Source organism: Cimex lectularius, unplaced genomic scaffold (assembly GCF_000648675.2).
Source record: "Cimex lectularius strain Harlan isolate CLEC.00 unplaced genomic scaffold, Clec_2.1 scaffold7, whole genome shotgun sequence".
NCBI lineage: Eukaryota > Metazoa > Arthropoda > Insecta > Hemiptera > Cimicidae > Cimex > Cimex lectularius.
The window spans coordinates 744,645-766,667 of NW_019392731.1; the positions used below are offsets into that span (position 1 = coordinate 744,645).

Here is a 22,023-nt window from a genome sequence, read left to right on the forward strand (position 1 = left end):
TCAAGGACCCTATAACACAAAGAATAATCGAGCAAGTGAGTCAAATGAGAAATCAGGATCGCTAAATCATATTTGCCTGGATCCCGGGCCACGTTGGGCTACAGGGCAACGAAAATGCAGATCGGGCGGCCAAGAGAGCTGCTGCTAGTCCGCACGACCCGGGTATCCTGATCAGCCCCCCCGCTGGAACGAGATGAATGAAAAATTAAAAGTGCATAAGAAACGGTGAGGCCATGGCCCGTGGAGAACTTAAAGAAACAAGCCAAAACAATACTAACAAGGTTGAGGATAGGCCACACCCGTCTCACGCACGGCCATTTCCTGGTGGGGAGAAGATGCAAAAGTTGCCCTCTGTGTGGGGACCTAGTAACGGGAAGACATCTATTAGAAGAATGTAATAGCTTAAGAGTATACCGAGAAAGGTGCGACCTACCCTCCGACCAACGAGCAACTCTAAAACATAATAGTGTCCACATAAAGAAGTTATTTAGATATCTGAGAGCAGTGAACGCATATCAATTAATTTGATCCACCCCTTAGTAGAACTGGATTTCGTATGTATGTATTTATTGGCGAGGATGTTGCAGTGAATGTTGTGAGTAAGAATGTTGTTTTTAACTGTACATAGTGAATGTGTGTAGTGGATGAGCGTATTTATTGGAGTGAATGTATTTATTAGCAAGGATGGAATGTATGTTTATATGTTCAAACAGTGTAGATGTGTGTAAATGAGGGCGGGTCGTCGTCGGAATGCGCAGTACCATGACGGCCCGCCAAATGTCAGTTTAGGATTAGTATAGGGTGTATATTGTTAAGAGTGAGGACAGGTTACTGACGGAATATCGAGTACCTCGGTAACCTGTCAATATGTGTGAAAGGTGTTCTTTTAATTGAGGGAAATTAACAGTTTATAAGGGGGCGGGTGACGAGTAACGAACAGAGTGGGGTACCAAAATACCCTACTCGAAAATGCTAGAATTGTTAATATGCGAGGTGACGGTAATGGCCATAGATGATCACTGGCGGAGAAAAAAAATCTAAAAAAGATAAAACGTGCAATTAAATATATGAGAACGTAATAATTAAATTGGAAATCTGTGTTTAATGTCAGAAATGAGATAGTTCTAAAAGTGGAACATCGGGAAAATTGCTTTTAAAAGTTCAAATATTTCCAATAATCGAAACGCCGATTAGATTTCAAACGAATGTGCTTTTCCTTACTGTTATTTTTTAGGTTTTATTATATTTCCACGTACTTAACGAGAATTTCACAATTTTTATATAACCAACTTTTCACTATTCACTATTTCACGTATGATGCAATCAAAACTACCAAACCCTTGGAAAATATAACAACGTTGCCAGGGCACAAATATTTTGGGAAACGAACAAACCAGAGGTCAAATAGAAATTGCAAAGCCAACTTTAGGTCTAGAATAACAAGATCAAACACCCTTCCATCTCAGAACGGGTGATAAAACAAACGGAGATAAATTTACGTACATTACAAATGAAAGACCTTGGAAACTCATTGTTATAAAACCTTAATCAAAACCGCTAAACACATTGCTAAAGTTAGAGTGGATAAAACTCAGGGAAATAATGGGGCTCTGCATATATAGGCCTCCGGCACTCAAGAAAATGCCTGTAAAATTTGGTATATTAAATGCTGGCTTCATTCGTAAATTAAACAATAAAGGGGAAGAAACTGCTACACATATTATTTTCTGATGAGAAGCAACCACTCGATATAAACATAAGAAGACCATGGGAAAATAATTACCGCAATAAAAATTAATTACACTATTTGTTAAAAAACAGATCGAGTCAATTAAACTGAACTAGGCAAAGTACAATAAGCCAAAAGCCACAGAGCTTGGAGCTTGGAGCTTGGAGAATACCAAATCTGGCTTCCTTCCATACTACTCTTCATCATCATACATCACTTTCCTTTTCAACTGACAGGGTAAACCCGCAAAGGCTTAAGTCATGCTGACTGTTACGCCTCATTTGTCAAATTGCATGAACATATCATGTTTGTCATAAACAAAAAATGTAATATTCACTTAATCAGCAATTTAAAGTTTTTATTACATTGCATTGTTGACCGTGTTTCACGATAGTCAACTTGTATGAAACTTTTGCCTCTAATTATCATACAATTTTTCTCATTTTTTTTATCTAAAGAGCAAATGTATATTCACTAGATATATTTATTTACAATACATAAGTTTATTTTTGTTTACTCGGAGTCAAATTGTTCCGGATCCAGTGTGAGGATATCACTGAGGGGTGGATGTTTTCAGAATGGAAGCCATAAATCATTAAGATCTAGTGCGATGCTATCAAGGGGTAAGTGGTTAACTGGGGTTTTACTCCCCTTCCATTGAGGCTTCTGCTCGCAATCCTCACTCTCTTCTTATCATTTTGTAAGAATGAAAATTCCTGCAGTGAATAAGTCATCCGTTGAAAACGTGAAACAGAACTGGGCGTTATTTATTTACCATATGCTTATAGTACATACGAATTATGATGTTTATGACATACGATTTATGCTATTTAAATTTTCGGGATCCAGCTGAGGCTAGTCTGAAACACCTAATTACAAAAAGAATGGGCTTTGATGCAATGCACCACTGACATCATTACACTTATTTTTATTTCTTTTCTCGAGTATAATCTGAGGAAAATGCATCTTTTCTAGTTCGAATGAGTTTTTGTATATTAGTTTCATTATACAGTGCTTAAAAATTATTTGTTAAAAAATATAATTCCCTCAGATGGTTATAAACCTCGAGGAACATCTTTCTTCTTTTGTAATAGATATTTCCTTTGTATACATATGTATGAATAAAGATATTTATTAGTAGTATTTTTAAACAAATAGAATTCCGTTATTTTGGGGTTACTGTTCTATTTATTTTCCTAAAATTTCTGTGTGTACAAATAATTAATTATTTATTAAATTTATAGCATGACTTTTGAATTATACATTTTTTTGTTAGTCACAGCAAAATGATCTTNATATAATATATACTGGCACAGTCTCTACAATTATGTTTTGTACTCCGATAATTTCAATTATTAATAAAGTATTGTGTTAATTTTGACTATTTGTATTAGTATTGTTAGTATTAGTATTCGTATTATTAATATTATTCTGTTTTTTCTTTATGTACTGAATATTTTTTGTAAAATAATTTTATATATATGGATTATGTATATGAAACAACATCAATATTTTGTACTGCTATTGTCGGTAAAGAGTTGTGTACTGATAAGCATTTACTAAAAAGCCGTCCAAAGCGAAGGAAGAGTAAAATTATTGCAAAATAAATTGAAATAAATATACTTTTTGTCTGTTGGGAATTAACCTCGTCAATAAGTTCACTACTTTTCGTGGTCCGCTTGACCAATTAATATTATTCAATTAATTAATGTTTTTAGTTGAGATAAAAAAGTCAGTGTCACGAGCGGCATCCGAACCCACGACTTTCGGCTGAACGGATGAACATTAACCGATGACGAATCATGCGGTTTTTGTTTTTTTAAATTTTATCGATTTCATTAACTTATATTTTTCATAAACAATAAATAAAACGATTTCCCAATAGATACAATGATAGACCCCTCAGATTTTTATTATTACGATAGAAGGAAAAGGAAGGATTTTCATCACTATCGCAATTTACGATGTGCTACTGGAAGGGAGTGAATTACGGAAGGAATCGACGGATACCACGATCTATCGGGTCGGTGATAAATATCCCCAACACCTTGCTCCTCGACTATGCTCTGATTAATTCAAAGATATGAATAGAGGAAACTCCATCCAGCCGTGAGAACACGTGGGAGCCTAATGGATCGTCATAAACAGATTGCAATCCCTCCTGGCTGAAATCTATAATTGTTTATTGATGTAGGACAATTAAACCACTCCGGCTTTACCCTTTAACAAACACTTGCGCCGCAAGTTTGATATGTCATGTTGCATTGTAGGGTGGATGAATTGTTGAAAGCGGTTTGATAGAAATTGATCACTCTGGTCCGCCTATTCTCGCTGTTCGCCTATTGTCGGACGCCTTTCAGCTTAATGCCATCCTCACAGTAATTACACGCAGGATAAATAATGAGTTTCAGCACTGATGGAAGGATGAATTTATAACTTTAATCAAGTTTTGTTATTTATTTGAAAAGAGAGATAGAGATAGTGAGAGAGAGGGAGAGAGAGAAAGGGACAGAGAGAGTGAGAAAAAGAGAGTTGGTAGTGTTAGGAAATGAACGGCAGAAGTGTTACAGTTTCTATTTTTACAAGTTAGCAGCAGTAAACAAGTGTGATTAGAAATTGTATTTTGACGATTTGGTGTAATATGAATTTAATAATTACATTTTATTAGGTTTCGTGGTCCGATTGACCAAATAAATTCTTTTAAATTAATGAAGATTTTGGTTGAGATAAAAAAGTCAGTGTCACAAGCGGGATTCGGACCCACGACCTTCGGCTAAATACGCCGCTGCACTACCACTTGAGCTTTCGTGGCTTCGATCCACTCGGACACTCACTTCACATCTCAACCCTACCTTTTGAATTTTCCATCCTTTTTGCCATTTTTCAAATGTCGTGTAATCTATTTGATTCTCGGCCACAAATGAAATGGCCACGGAAGCTTTAGTGAAGTATACTTCATTTTGCTTATTACATTTTATTAGGTTTCGTAGTCCGCTTGCCCAAATAGATTCTTTTCAATTAATTAACTTTTTATCTAAACCAAAACCTTAATTAATGGAAAAGAATTTATTTGGTCAAGCGGACCACGAAACCTAATAAAATGTAATAAGCAAAATGACGTATACTTCGCTAAAGCTCTCTATGGCCACTTCATTTGTCGCCGAGAATCAAATAGATTACACGACATTTGAAAAATGGCAAAAAGGATGGAAAATTCAAAAGGTGGGGTTGAGATGGGAAGTGAGTGTCCGAGTGGATCGAAGCCACGATAGTTCAAGTGGTACAGCAGCGGCGTAATTAGCCGAAGGTTGTGGGTTTGAATCCCGCTTCTGACACTGACTTTTTATCTCAACTAAAAACCTTAATTAATTGTAATATATTAATTGGTCAAGCGGACCATGAAATTAGGGAATTATACATAATGACCAGTCAGTATGATAAAATTAAGTTTATTTGTCACTTTGTCTAGTAATTTTGGTCATTATTCATATTGGCCGGCCATTGTACATAATGACCAATTATTCACTATGCCAGTGACATATATATATATATATGACACATACACAAAGACATATGCCGATATCACTGGTTTCTATTACCAGGGTTTGCATGTTGTTTTTGTCTCTGCTTTGCCCATCTGTCCATTTTTGGGTTAGTTGGTAGGCCTTTTCATTTTCTTCTTGTTCCTTCATGTCCTGAAACCAACATTATGTAATCTTGTTGTGGTTTCCTAAAACCATTAGGAAATTTTTGCACTACCGGACAAGTTTGGAGTTGAAAGCACACATTTCGTTTCATATAGTACAAAAGGCACATAACATCAGCATACTGAACAATAGGGTTTTAATAGTGAAAAAAGCTCAAATAATTATTTATTATATCAAATTTAACTCCTATCGCTCACTTTGTATAAAATTACAATATTTTGGTGCAACTTATAAATTGTTTTTAAATCAAGTACTATTTTTGACAAGCAAGATAACGATGTTTTCCTTCAAAAGGAAGATATTTTTATTTATACTGAGTTATCATAAACCAAGTTAAACTTTTGAATCATTCTATCTTTACTACTCGTCAATCGTTATCGTTAAATCTAAAAATAAAGTTTATGGATTTAAAAGTAAAAATTTGCCCATCAAGCAGAGATGAGTTGAACCAAAAATGAGTTGAATGAAAAATGGCAAAAAGGATGGAAAATTCAAAAGGTGGGGTTGAGATGGGAACCGAAGGTCGTGCGTTTGAATCCCGCTTGTGACACTGACTTTTTTATCTCAACCATAACCTAAATTAATTAATAACTACATCTGTCCATTAGTGCTATTACATTTTAAATTGATTCACATTAACTATCGTTGTTACAATATGTTGGGATGAAAAATTTCATAAATTTTTTAAACTTATTTGTAAATCTATTATTAAATATAGACAAAAGGCTGTGATGGAAGAATAAGTAATTATTTTTATGTTCTAATTTCTTTCAACTTCAAATTTTAAAAAATTGTATTCTTTGTATTTTCCATTATGGCAAAATAAACATTTATTATTATTTATTAAAAGTATATTCGTGTTATATTTTTAAAGATACTCAATCAAACTACATTAAGGAAAGTTATTTTCAGACGGGACAAAAGGGTAACATAAACTGATTGTGATGTATGAATATCCAATATTGCTTTCACAATATTTTTGAGCTAATATTTTCCCACTCTTTATATTTGAAGAGAAGCTCAATATTCGAAAAAAATTATTTATAATTCAATCGTTATTAAATTTCGAAAAAAAATAGTTCATCGTAGCGTTATAATTTCTATTTTATAGTTTTTATCCTATTTTAATCTACACTTCTTTAGTAATTTTGTGATGTAAAATAAAGAACTGAATTAAAAACAGAATTGAAAAAACCGAATTCAATACATTCATGAAATTAAGTAAATTATTGTGACCTTTAGATGTGTTACATGTTAATATTGGCTAGTAAAATGTATCTTAGCATTTTCAAATAGTTCGATTTTATTTCTCTTGTGTTTTGAAGTAATGTGTTTCTAATCATTATTATATACATATTTTGAAAACGGATTAGTTTTTTATTCGTCCGTTTCCTTTGATATCTCGTAATTTTAAAGACTGTTTTGATCATTTAGAATAGTAAAAAAAAAGGCATTCATCATTAGATAGTTTTGTATTAGCGCAAAAGGAAAACCGCAGATTAGAATGCTATAAATTTTATAATGTGTTTTAGATTAATTGATTGCACATTAGGGAAAAGGTACAATGTAAATGTTTGCGTTGTTCACAATCGCAAATTTTGATTCGGATGATGCGAAGACGACCAATAAAGCTTTTGTCACAAGTTACATACACTCAACGGCACGAAACGTCGAAGATACACTTAACATATCTCATACAAGCGTGTCGACGCATCTGAGAGCAGTTGGATATGTTTGTCTGAGCGATATACGGGTTTCTCACATGTTGACTGAGAAGAATTTATTGGACCGTATCTCCTTCTTCCGTTCCGTCCTAAAACGCAATGTAAACAACCTTTTTTTAAAAGATGGATAACAGGAGATAAAAAGTTGTTTTTGTTTTTTTTTTACAAAATGAGATAGAAAAAGCTTGAGGAAAACGCAGATTTGCAGGTAACGAATAGGAATGCCGATTACTCCAAAGAAAAAAAGTGTTATTCATTTGCTGGGATTGAAAAGGGTTGTTTTATTGTAAGCTTCTTCGGTCTAAGTAAACGGTTAATTCTAATGTATATTGAACATGAGCATTTAAAATGGGCTTTGTACCAAAAAGGACCAACATAAGTTAAACCCTCTTAAAAAGGGGATTATTTACTACTGAAGAATTTGATTGAACCAGAAATTGTTAACCTTCCGCAGAGGGGTGCTCTTCCGGGTTTTGTAAAATGTTAATGGGAAAAACGTTTCATTACTTGAAAATTGAAGAATTTCCCTACCAGCAGTATACACCGCTCAAAAACCGGATTGATTTTGAGAGAACCAACTTACACAATTGCGTGGTAGGTAGCAACACATCCTGGAACAAAATAATTATAATGTTGGTGACATTTTTTTTATAAGTGCATGAACTTGTCATTGAATTTACTATCAAACACCCTACGAATTTAAAAGAGAGTCCTACATAAGCTTTGCAGTTGATTTAATAGTTTTTAATCTCAAAGTTCACTCGGCTTACTAGACTTAATTTCTTTCTCTCACTGTAAAGCATATGGCGAGCGCAATGTTCTCCATCACTCTCTGTCAGCTGCACAACTCTTGCTCTCTCTTCACGAATTCGTGACTGTCCTAAGTTCCTTTCCCAGTGATCTTCTCTACGGTTGCATTAGTCATCCAATCTATTGTCAATTTCTTTTGCATACATGATGTATTGCAGGCTGGCCGGGTCTTCTCCAGAATTCTACATTGCTTATTTGTTCAGACCATGATATTCCGTGAATCCGCCGCAATCAATGATTCCAAAAATCCTGGATAGGACAGGGTTTACCTTTGATTTGGTTACTTTACAAATCTCAGATCCATCTAATAGCGCAGACTTGCAATCGTGTTGTCGAGCAAAAGTTTGGTTCATATGAAGATAATTTTAATTCGGCATATCGGATATATTTGTATTAGTACAAAATTGGCATTCTAATTTTATTCTTCATATCTTCCTCAGGAGCTCCAAACACCACGCATTTTTGGGAGATAAGAGAATGAACTGCTTCAAAGTTGTTTCCTTCTAACATCAGCGGGCTAACCGATCTGGAATTTATTCTTATTCCCTATGTGTGTGTTTTTGCATTTATTTTTAAGCCTAAGACCTTGGCTGCGTATGTTTAGGTTCGTTATTTTGGCTTGCAGGTCGCTTATCTATGCCGCTAAGAGATTCGTCCTTGACAAAATCAGTTCTGTCCTGCATTCCACATTGAATGCTTCTTTTTCTTCTTTCCAGCGATGCGGGCATGACTGTAGTCAGACGATGAAGAAGATGAGGAACAATATGCATCCTTGTTTAACTCCGGCATTTTTCCCTTGAGGACTTTAGTACTCACATCGAACATATATATCGCTCAAATATCTGGGAAATTCTGAGAAGACGAAATTACAAAATTATTTGGCGCTTAGAAAAGAGTTATAAATTACATAGTTTTTACTCTTAAAGTTCACTACAACTAAAATTTAAACAATTTTTTGCGAGGATTCGCAACAGTAGAGGTCATATCGACCCTTCAGGAAAGTTGGTGTTTTTGTAAAAAAAAAAATAAAATTGAAAGTATGCTTATTCAGACGTCGTGAGATGCGGTCTGGTGTGACGTAGGTTTTAGAAAAACATTCTCTTATCGTCCCAACGTTTCGATCTTTATTGAGATCATCTTCAGGGCTCAAAGTGTTTGTTTTTTGCGCAATTGTGCCATTTTTGTGTGCCATGTTGAGAGTGCCAGTGAGATACCAATCACTACACATTTGAAAGTATGTCGAGTTCGGCTGCAGGTCCGCTGGATTCGAACCCGGGACCATTATAGTACTTAATGAGCGCCGTGTCATCGCCTAAACCGCTGCGGCCACAGACGCCCCGATTCGCAAAATTTTAATTGATTGAGTATTAATTAAGACCATTTTTTGTGTAATTGATTTTAATAAGTCAGTCAGAACTGATTTTTTTTCTTTTTATGTAAATCGATTGTTATCGTGTTTTTGATTGTTTTTCTATCGTTTTCTAAAAAATCCTATCAAATAATTTGTCAAACTTTATTTGTTTAAAGTATTTTTAATGAAAGAGGATTTCTAATAAGATTTGACATTTCCCTTTCTAAATTGACTTTAAAGATTCGTCCATCTTTCTCTGACGACTTCAGAAAAAAGTTTCCTTCGCTTCGATATTAAAATCAAGAAGAAAGGCTTAAAAAAATTCCCAGGCTTAAATAAACTCATTTTTCTTCTTGGGAACAAAGGATTAAACGATTTTCTCGCAGAATTGATTTTCTTTTCTCGTAATGTAAAAACAATTGTTAAACAATATTATCGGCAATCATTTGGTTGAAAGCTGCTGAATCGATCTAGTATCATTGTCTCTCGCTTTTGTTCTATTTTTATTTTATAATTAAAACCCAGCACAAAAATCTTTGTCATAATAAAACAAACCGTCGTACAAAGAGAGCAATTTATATCTTGTCCCCATTATCACCATTTAACATAGTTATAACCGCTCTTCAAACTATCATTAAATTTTATGAGTCATAATTTATATGTTAAATAATTATAACGCAAATAAAAATTACAGTGTTTTAAAGTTTATAATAAGATACATTTATGATCTATTACTGGAGCGATAAAAAGGTAGAAATTGAAAGATAAATGGGAAAAACCGTACACCTATGTGGCAGTTTAAATTTAAACCTATAACCTTGGAATTACAAGCATTTTGTTCATCTATATGATTTCACTAATATTAGAGAAATTTTTTGATGCTGAAAGATATATGTATTTTGGAAAAATGGGATGTTTTTATGTAAAAAGCGAATTTACCTTGGATCAGGTAATTAATAATGTTTAATAAATCATTACAAAACAGTCAATATTTTAATTCTAAGTAATTGTTATATTTTTATTAATTGTTGAGTTGTGGCAAAAACTACAATGCCTATTTATTTGGGGTATTATTTTCTACTAGATCTGTCAGTTTCTTTTTGAATAGAAGGTAAAGAATTCCTTATCATTCCAATTTCAAAAAAATAGAAAGTATTTATTTTGTTCGACCTTCGCAAAGTAAGAATTTATTTCAACTTATTAACATAGAAGGGCGACTATTCATTTTAACGAAAAGGTAGGTTTATTGTACGTAAGTATAAAAATTTCAAATTGAATTTAGCAAGTATTTTAAGAAGTTATATTGCAAACGATTATATACTAAAGAATCCCTGTTAACCGTCCACCACAGGACCCTAGCTGTTAATCCGAGGTATAGGTTATTGAAAGAGAGATATTAACAGAAATTTAGATAACAACTATCTTTTATGTAATACATATATCTGTGTATATATTTTATTATGCATTTAAAAACATAAAAAAAGACGAAGTATGTATGTACAAGTATAAATGTGATTTATCGTAAAAATCGGTTAATTTCTTTTCTTTTTGAACATTTACAGAACTTTAAATGCAAAATCTCTCTATTTTTTCATGTATCGAACGTTTTAACGTTATTTGAATTACGTTGCTGTTCATACATAAGTATCATTGCATTTTTGAATTCACTAACTTTTCAACCTCTTCAACACCACTCCACCCTCTTCATTCTCCTTGTGACCCCTTTGGTAGCTAATGATACGATTCCTTCATCAGGCACAAACTTATTTTCAAAATCTTCATCATTCAAGGCTCAATGTCTTCAGACTAGAATTATAATGCTCTTGCAAGAAATTCAATGGATTGTTATCTGCAATACGTTTCTTAACGTCTGTCCAAACTTTCCGTTATGGTTTCAAGAAAGTAGAAGCAATAATTTCTTCGTAAGCGGCTTCCTTTTCTATGTGCCTTTTTTTTCAAACTAGGCCAGTACGAAGCACGATTAATGCGTGGCCGATTGACAGGGGTTCTAATGTATTAGTTTGAAATATATTTTAGAAGTAATGATAATACTAAATAATAATTATATATTTTATGATATATTTAAAAAAAAGAAATTTTATAGTACCACAGCTAAGCAATATAGAAAATAATTATTCAGAAATCGAGAGACCGCCAGACCGCATCTCACGATTTCTGAATAATGATCAATTAACGGTCACTAATCACCACACAATACAGAAATTAGTTGAATTTTTAATAATCTCAGTTATTTTTCAATATCTGAAGATATTTTATCGTGAAAAAATATAAGCCTTTTTTCCAAATAGTATAAATCTCAAATGGACACTCTGAACCATTCCCTTTAAAACAGACGAACAAACAGAATTAAGTTGAGATTTCGGAAATTAAAGTTTTAACACTGAGTTATTATGCGTGAACCAGTTTTAATGGGAAGCTCTACAGACGGAGATACTTGGTTGAGAGGGCGAACTTTCGAACTCCTCGAACTCGAACTTAGATTGCTACTAGTAGGATGCGAACCAACAAAACTTGTTATCCTCTGTAAATATAGAACGATTCAATACAATTATATTGGGTTGTCCGGAAAATAATGCAGGATTTTAAGTTTTCATTAAAAAAAATCTATATAAAATATTCTGTTTACGTTTACAGGATTACTCATTTGTATNATGGGAAATTATTTTGATTAAAGAACATTGCTTTAAAGTAACTAGTTTCTTTTTTTTTGTTTAATACCAAAATCCTGCATTATTTTCCGGACAACCCAATAGGATTGCTGATTCGTTAGTAAAACAATTCTAGACGACGAGACGATAAAGGGAGGAACGTCAAATAAAGTTTTCTATATCATTTATTTCTTTACTTATCACTATTTGCGTAAAGATATATTTATTCTATTCATTACTATTAATTTTTTTTAAACTTATCAATGTAAAGTAGTGAAAATTCGACACGGATTTAATATTTATTTAAGTGCTTAAGATTTAAAAAAATGAAAAGCGAAATGGCGAGAGACTGACAGACCAAAGCGACTATGGACCATCATTAGAAACTAACTTAATGAAATAGGAAACAACGTTTTATTTTTTAACGTTAAGATAACATGTTTTAAAATCATAAAATGCTAAACACAATAAGATATTACAATTATGCAATCCCTTTTTCCAATTATTTGTTCTTAAATAAAGCAAGAAAATAAATATGTTAAAAATGATTATTTGGAGATCGTGAGATGTGGTCTGGTGGGACGTAGGTTATGCAAAACATTTTTTATCGTGCTAACGTTTCGATCTTTATTGAGATCATCGTCAGGGCCTGGGATTTTTAAATATTGTTTAAATTATACAACTGCATGTAAGAAGTACAAAAATGAATTTATACAATTACACAAATTTTAGGCTTAATCAAAGTATTTATACTCACTCAAAGATTTGTTTTCTGTGAAGTTGTGTCATTAGTGTGTGGCGTGTTGAGGTTGATGTTGAACTTTTGCACGATAAAGAAAATGTTTTTCTGAACTTTTTTTAACTTCTAAACACTAGACCGCATCTCATCATCTCCAAATTATTATTAATTAACAGCCACTAAATACCACATGTTAAAAATTATGTTTAATAACTTACTGTTTGAATTTTTGCATTTGCTTTTTGTGGGATACCAATTATCTACACACCTTTCGAACAAATTAGGTTTACCAGGATAGTGAAAGCGAATTTTTAATTTGTTTGAATGCATTTATTGGCGTGAATGACGGGAGTGCTTCATGGTGAAAAACGCCTTCCCAGCTTACCGACAACCTAAACCCACCAGTAGGTTTAGGTTTTAAAGTATTAGTGTAGTTTGAGTTTGGTTTAGCAGTACCAAGCTATCGTTTTAATTGAACGAAATTGTACTCTAATCGAGTTAGGGTATTTTATTCACATGAGAACTAGTTAAACAAACGACAAACCAGACAGAAAGAAAGAAAGAGAGAGAGAGAGAGAGAAAGAGAGAGAGAGGAAGAGAGAGAGAGAGAGAGAGAGAGAGAGAGAGAGAGAGAGAGAGAGAGAAAGGGTGAGATCTATGTAAAATTTTAAAAAGTCAGACTAGTGTAAACGTTCATGAAGTTATTTTAATAGTGAGAAATAAATAAAGATAGTATATGTATAATACAGTCATTTAATAAAGAGCTAATTTGTTTTAGTTTCATTGTCTGATAAGATTAAAGTGGATAAATCACATTCAATTATTATATTGATTCATAACTGCAGGTCCTGTATGATAAAGGGATATTTGTCGTCATGTCTGTGAGCTTGGATTTGACGTGATAAAAAAATTGGCCGTACACAATGCAGATGGAGAATAGAATGCTTCAATAGCCCAACAGACGGCAATATCGCCTGGACATCTCTTTTATTCCTCAATCTTACAGAGCTAAGGGTTTTTTATCCCGGAGCCAACAGTTCAATATAGGCTGATGATAAAATCTAACCCACTGCCACTTCAGAAAGATTCTTTGAAGTTTCTTTTCTGTCTGGTAGATTTTTCACTTCCCATTTTCGTCAACAATTTTATTACCATTGAGCCCTCTATACATTTACAAAATGTGAGAATAACATTTGTTTAAATTATTAAAAGGAAAACAAAAAAAATTTTCAATTAAAGGCGATGTTATAATGCACGACATTGATAAATATTTTTGTACTATAATATAACATGATAGCCGTTTTAACGATATGAACTGATCAAAGGGTACATTTTATTTTTAATACAAAAAGTCACGTTTATAAAAATTGGAATGATTCAGCGTCATTCGTTACAGACATCTAGGTTTATGTATTCTAACAATAGTTAATTTATCTATTCTCAGTAAATGATAAGAATAAATACATGTGATTTTCCTGTAAACTGAGATAGGGAAAGGCGTGCTTACCAACAGAAAAACAATAAATAGTCATTGTTCTACTGTCCGTTGTAAAACAAAGCCTGGAACATACTACACTGCTACATCGTCACTGGAGTCGTTGGAGTATCAAATTAAACCGTCATTGATTATGTTCGAGGAATAAATTGAGCGGTAAAATTGTTCCTTTATGAATGTTCTTAAATGGAACAAGGTTTACAGGATCGTTTAATAGTCATTAATTGATCGACCGCTTACTTGTCCATTTAACAGTAGAGATCAATTACAAGAGAATTAGATTCCTAATGATCTCAAGTCCGTTTTCTGGTAAGCACCTATTAAACCAAAGGTTATTGGCAAATATACGGACTATAATTACTGATAATTGTCCTAGTGTTTTCTAGTCAATATAGTGTCTTAACGTTATATGTAACTAAAAAATTTAACTTCTGTGAATGTTAAGGTCAAAATTGTCTTTTTTAGATTTTATGGTTTTGTTGTAAATTGACAAAAATCATAAGATAAATGTGAGAATAAAGTAATGTTTTTGAATAAATATAACAAAGATAATATACCAAACAATATTTATTTTGAGGTATGGAGGGATTGAATAAGACTTTTAAAATCATTTCTTCCACTGCGACCAATACCTATTATGGTACCATTATAAATTATAGCCACATCTTGAAAAGTGCACTTTTCCTCGGTGCCTCATTGCGCACCTCTTTTCGTATGTGAATTGCTTTGCCAAAGTGACGGTTCTGTAACCGGGCTTATATATAGGTTACGGGCAAAGTGAACAATTCGGTCATTATGTACAATGACCGGGCAATATGAATAATGACCTCAGAAAATGGGCAATGTGATTAATTTAGTGTTTTCCTTTGAGTTTTATCACTTTGACCGACCATTATGCATAATGCTGGCACATCGTTGAACAAAGTGATAAAAATCTCAAAGAAGACATAAATATTGTTTTTCGGATAGATTCGGTTTGAAAATGATCCAATTGTCCAACACAACATACCCAGCGGTTTGTGTTGGCGATACTGTGAGAGTTCGGGTGCCAGATGTCGATAGGGCAAGGAGTGATGGAAAAAATATTTTAGCAACAAGGCTGTTGAGGAAAACAACTTTTAAAAATTGGGAACAACATGGAAGATTATAACAACGCCAAGAATGAGTTTACAATTTGTACAGAAAAATTTATTTCTTCTCAAGAAGTGTTTGATGTGGAAATTTCATTGAGAGAGTGCGCAAGGAAGTCTTCTGTGTCAGGAGGTCGGTGTACTGCCGTTGCTACTGCAAAAGCGGGTGCAAAAGTAAAAAGCCATAAAGCAAAAAAAATTGCAATTCAAAATGCGCTTGCCAATTGCTTCAATAAAAGTAGTATTGATTAGGTTTCTATATCATTTTTATTTTAACATCACTCAATACGCTACACGTATTTTTTTAATTAGAAAACTATATACCTATTGTTCGTTTTTTAGTATTTTTATCAATATGGTAATGTATGTTTTTTTATTTCATTAGATAGGTAATAACATTAAGTACCTATTTTATATAAAAATAAATAGCATTTTATGATGATAATTTGTTATTCAATTTTTACACTGATTATATTGCTGAAATGGGATTTGGTAAATAACAGTATTGGAATATTTAGAATACTTATAGTTTTTGAACATTTCGTGTAATGACTGGCCAGTATGATAAACTCAACATGCGGACTTATTTTTCTTTATTCATGCCGTCCAAATGGGTTTGGACATTATAAATAATACGATTAATTAAGGATTTTAGTTGAGGTAAAAAGTCAATGGCACGAGCGGGATTCGAACCCACGATCTTCGGCTAGATACGCCGCTGGTCTACCACTTGAGCTATCGTGACCTCGATCCACTCGGAGGTGCGTTTGAGATGGGAAGTTGGTGTCCGAGTGGATCGAGATCACGATAGCTCAAGTTGGTCAAGCGGACCACGAAATTAGGGAATTATACATAATGAGCAGTCAGTATGAAAAATTAAATTTATTTGTCACTTTGTCTAGTAATTTTAGTCATTATTCATATTGGCCGGTCATTGTACATAATGACCAATTATTCACTATGCCAGTGACATATATATATACATATGACACATACACAAAGACATATGCCGATATCACTGATTTCTATTACCAGAGTTTGCACGTTGTTTTTGTCTCTTCTTTGCCAATGCTGTCCATTTTTGGGGTAGTTGGTAGGCATTTTCATTTTCTACTTGTTCCTTCATGTCCTGAAACCAACATTACGTAATCTTCTTGTGGTTTCCTAAAACCATTAGGAAATTTATGCCCTGCCGGACAAGTTTGGAGTTGAAAGCACACATTTCGTTCCATATAGTACAAAAGGCACATAACATCAGCATACTGAACAATAGAGTTTTAATAGTGAAAAAAGCTCAAGTAATTATTTATTATATCAAATTTAACTCCTATCGCTCACTTTGTATAAAATTACAATATTTTGGTGCAACTTATAAATTGTTTTTAAATCAAGTACTATTTTTGACAAGCAAGATAACGATGTTTTCCTTCAAAAGGAAGATATTTTTATTTATACTGAGCTATCATAAACCAAGTTAAACTTTTGAATCATTCTATCTTTACTACTCAATCGTTATCGTTAAATCTAAAAATAAAGTTAATGGATTTAAAAGTAAAAATTGGCCCATCAAGCAGAGGGTGAGTTGAACCATTTACCAGGACGCTCGGTTAAGATTTGGAATCGTTTCAGAACAAATCCGATAATGGATTACACTCGGCAAAAATTCAGGTCGTTGCTTCCAATCGAAATAGTTCAACGTTACAGCCGAGAGGGGAAGTAAGCGTTGGTATTACTTATTTGTGTCTATCCGGTAAATAATGGAACGCCGTAACATAAATATAAATGGAACAAATATGATATAATGGCTGCTAACAAAAAAATCTCCATGTTTATATCTTTTTCCAATATTTTCCGTGTTCGAAATAACACATCGTCATACCGTTTCCCTCCGCATTCAAAGGCTGTTTTTGTTTCGACTTCCTTTTCCGACATTGCCAAACGTCAACGACAAAACTGATTTGATAAAATCTGCTGTTAATTGGTTACCTCTTCAAAAATTAGTGATTGGCCTTATGTCCAAACCCGGATTGGATTATTATTCGGAAACTATTAAATCTGTACACTTAAATATTCAAAACATACATTTGTATATTTTGTTATACTATTTTTCGTTACGGGGTTTGCCAGTAAACACTAATTCCATTTCCTGTTTTAAACTTGTTCAGTTTCATTGTACATTGGTTAAAAGGAAGGTGTCAGCATCGGTGAGCCAGGTCGGCAGAGAAGCTCTCACGTACAAAGAGCATCGGTGGCCCTCGGAGGATCCGACTCGTAAAACAGGGGGGTTAATGGGTCGCTCACCCGATTGAGAATAGGCCATGCGAGGTTGACACACAGGCACACTTTTGGGACAAAGCCCGCTTGTGTGTCAGGCATGTTGAGAAAAGGTGCTTGATGTGTTCCACCTAGTTGAGTGGTGTAAATCCCTGACTTTATATAGAGTGAACGTAGGAATGCCAACCCGATATCAGAATCGTGCTTGAGCACGGTATCTGGGCCACCTGTTCCCATTCTTGGAGGAAACAATGTTGTTTTATTTTATAAATAACGATGGTTTTTTGTGGACCGAGCGTGTGTAGAGTGTAAATGTATTTACTAGCGTGAATGTGTGGCCGGAGAGGGTCGATAATAGATAGAGTACCCCATCATCCTAATTGAATGAACGGTATGTAAATAAGAAAGAATGTATTTAAGAATGAAAGTGAGTATGAATTGGTTTAGAACTGCATTCGTTGGATCCCCTCCTTAGTTAAATTGTAAGCTGGGATTGCTGGTGGACTGCGACAGGTAACCTTTCACATGTTTGTATGTATGTACTTACATATGGTGAATTTGAGCGTAACAAATCCATCCAAAATCTGAGTGTACACTTAAATATTTGAACGTATATTTGCATTTTAGAAATATTGGTCAAATATTTTAATTGGTCAAGCGGACCACGAAATTAGTGAATTTATCAATATTAATGCTTTTTTTCTTTACGGGGTTTGCCAGTAAATAGATCCGTAGGCATTAATAGTATTAACCAAATAAAAAATGTAAACAACGATTGATTTTTTAATTAAGGTTTAAGTTAATATTTGTAAAGGAATTTATTTATTACTAGGTACGGAAAAAGTAGTGAACTTCGACATTCCAAACATTGTTCATTTAAAAAATACACATTCAATGGGTATTGTCAATGTCATTAGTTGCATACGATTCGATATTCTCACCCTTTGGCAATCCATCACGTTAACGTTTTATCTAACAAAAGGGTTCTTTTTCCTAGGGCTATCCTTCAAGAAGATAGATAGAAGGCAAATATTACGCGTGCTTGAACACATTTTGTGTTTAAGTGTTACGAAAGCCATTTATAAAGTTAGCCAAGTGTTATTTAATCGATTTAGAAAGGGTTTGGCTAATATCCGTTAAGATCCCTTAAAAAATCTGTAAACAATCCTTCTCAAAGAAGAATCTCTATTTTAATATAATACTGTTTGTTTTCTTTATGTTTTAAACTTTAGTTTGTCTAACTTACTGTCGTTTAAGAATCAAGGAGGGATTCATGAAAATAGCCCTTTATGTGTCGACTAACCACGTCTTGCTGTTCCATCCTGCCGACAAAACTTTCCCTTTATCCCTCGCGTAAGCAATTTTTCTTGCCAAAACCATAAATTACCGCAGGCTGACTTCTAACCTCAAAACTGCCGTGGCCCCTAATATGAATATTATGGGGAACCGTGATAATCGCCCAGTGATAAAACTTGGTGGTCTGAGAAATTGAAAAAGTCTGGAGGAAATGCTTTTATAATATTTAGGGCTTAAAGTTTGTTGTTTCATCATCCAAACTAGGAAAGAACGAAAGCAGATAGTTTTAGATATCGCACTGTCAATTTGCGATTTGACATTTAACATTACGACGGTCAATGAAAATTAGGGGTAAAAAAATAACCAATTTCGCTAATATTTTAAGTTGTAAAACCTAAAATTTTATATATGTATAAAACTTTATAAATACATTATTATATATTATATATTAAAATGNTTATTACATATTATTTTTTGTTATCTGTTAAAACTTTATATATATAATTTAATTAAAAAATTGTTTGTGATAATTTTAATTTTTCTTCTAGTCGATATTTTTGTTAATTGATATGTGCTAACTCGGCACTGGGTCACTGATCGGGTCCGTCTTTACTCCCGGGTTTGAGTAGCCGCATGTGACGACGAACCAAATAAATAAATGGCCCAGTTTCGGTTCAACCTGAGTTCCCAAACTCGCAGACACGCAACATCAACTGATTGATTTTTATAGGCTCAAGTATTATGTGCAGAATAGAACCAGTGTTTTCATAGACCGGAGTCAGTCTTCAGTCTTGTCCGTTGAAGTTAACTCATTGAAGTTAAGGTGGTATCACAAAAAGCATACAATTTTTAAACCTATACATTTTCACCACTCAGCCCTTACATACATTCTTACATACATTCTTTCTATTTGCATAACATTCCCTCAAAGAGGGAATAAAATACCCCTCCAGCACCTTTTACATATATAACAATTGCTACCACAATTAGTCTAATTGGTGGACGATGCTCCAAACTAGTCGCACACACGCATTCACGCTAAATGCACTTTCATAAAAATTAAATACAAAATTTATCTATCACCAAACTTGTTATTTATATACAATAACACAATTACGAACAATAAAAATGTATATACATAGAAATACTCCAGTGTGCTCGAAAAATGGATTAGAAGACGTAAAGCTTCACTGCCATACTTGAAGTAAATCCTTCGGCATTACTACTCGCTCTTTATATGGAGCCATGGAATACCAACTTTCAAAAGCTCTTCTCTTTTCTCTTCATGCCGGGCATATACGCGGGGTTTTTCTTAAAAATAATTGTCTGCTTATGGCGAATTTTGAGTCGGATCTCCTATTTTGACGTTTTAGAATCTCTGGGGAACAAAGAAGAATTGACTGCGAACGAGTCAGTACACGACGGTTTTAGTTGGTTCTATATATCTAATTGCATCACTTTCTCTTTCTTTATTTCATTTCGTCTTCAATTTATGACGAACTATGTCGTATTAGTGAGAAATCCAATAAACTAAGACTCAAATTTTGTGGATCTTTCCCGTCCGAAGAATAATGGCAAAGGAATTTAAAAAAAATGATTTGATTACAATTGTATATAAAAAAGGACTTTAATTAAAAATGCAAAAAAAAGAGAATAGCGGCTCTGCCGTGTTCAGCACATTATTTTTAAATAAGAAATAAATCACCAAACGCATTCATTAATAAAAAATACACAAAAAAAAAAAAAAACAATTGCTCACTGGCGTTAAAAACAAAGATATGATGCGAAGTCGACAAACTGTAGTCTGAGAAGGCGATGAATTCAGTCATTGGCTCAATTCCGCAAATTTCTTCAATCAAGAATCTTCCGACCTCAGGAAACATCTGTGTGAGACTCCCGCGGTTCTCTCAATTCCCGACGTGTTCGGCGCTTCAACCAATCAGATTGATATGACAATTGTTGATGCTCAATGCATTATAAATTTCGTACCGAGTTCAAAAGATCTCAACTCAGAAGAATGGTGAGTGAAATTATTATTTTTAAATTCACTAATTTCGTGGTCCGTTTGAACAATTAATATATTACAATTAATTAAGGTTTTTAGTTGAGATAAAAAAGTCAATGGCACGAGCGGGATTCGAACCCACGATCTTCGGCTAGATATGCCGCTGCTCTACCATTTGAGCTATCGTGACCTCGAGTGTCCGACGAAGATCGTGGGTTCGAATCCCGCTCGTGCCATTGACTTTTTTATCTCAACTAAAAACCTTAATTAATTGTAATTATTATTTTTATTCATTAGACCCAGCCACACCAACGACATAAACGTGAATTATTAAACATGATGTTAATTAAATATACAAATAAAATTTAGTTGTAAATCAAACAATTGATTTTCGTTGATGTAGTTAATTAAATTTCCAATTATGATCATTTAAAAAGTTAAACCAATCTGTCTGTTTTGATGAAACTCGCCATCGACTGGGGAGAGGAGCGGATCACAAGCGGGAGAGGTAAAGTGATTAGACTCGCAAGGGAAAACCTGCCGGTGACACTTGAATGCTGATCACAGGAAATGACATCTCCTCTATTGAGTTGTTTCACTCTGCCACCCGAACCAAATTGAGCTTTACTCCGTTCAAATTACTTTTTCCTCTATAGGACCCTAATTATCTTGATTGGATCGAGGATGAAAAATGGCCAAGTTCAACGTCAAATTTGGAGCTTCGCCGTAGCTGTTCGCCGAAAATATAAGAGACCCTTAACCGGGCGAAACTAAGGATCGCGTGCGGAACATCTTTAATAGTAAATGTATGAAAAATGGCAGAGTCGTGCTAGTACGAGTGATGAAATAAGGAGCCAAGATTGATATGATGGCTGTCAAATGAACTGGATAATCAATGATCTCGAGTGTTGTAGCCGCTCTGAACTGAAGAGTTAATGATAACGCGAAAGCTCATTAATGCTGCTGATCCATATCTGACGTTTCTATTTAATTTTTGCTTCAACGCCTGTCACTCAGTCAAAGTTCGAAAAATCGCAGACTAAATTTAAAGTATCCGGCCATCTGATAAAACTATTATAATTTAGTTATAAATA

The 22,023-nt window shown here is 33.8% G+C and overlaps 1 protein-coding gene across 1 annotated transcript in view; it reads left to right on the plus strand.

Moving 5' to 3' along the window:
- The window catches only part of LOC106663917 (acetylcholine receptor subunit alpha-L1), a 104,655-nt gene that overhangs the window by 7,759 nt on the left and 74,873 nt on the right, over positions 1-22,023 (plus strand). The window lies entirely within an intron of this gene.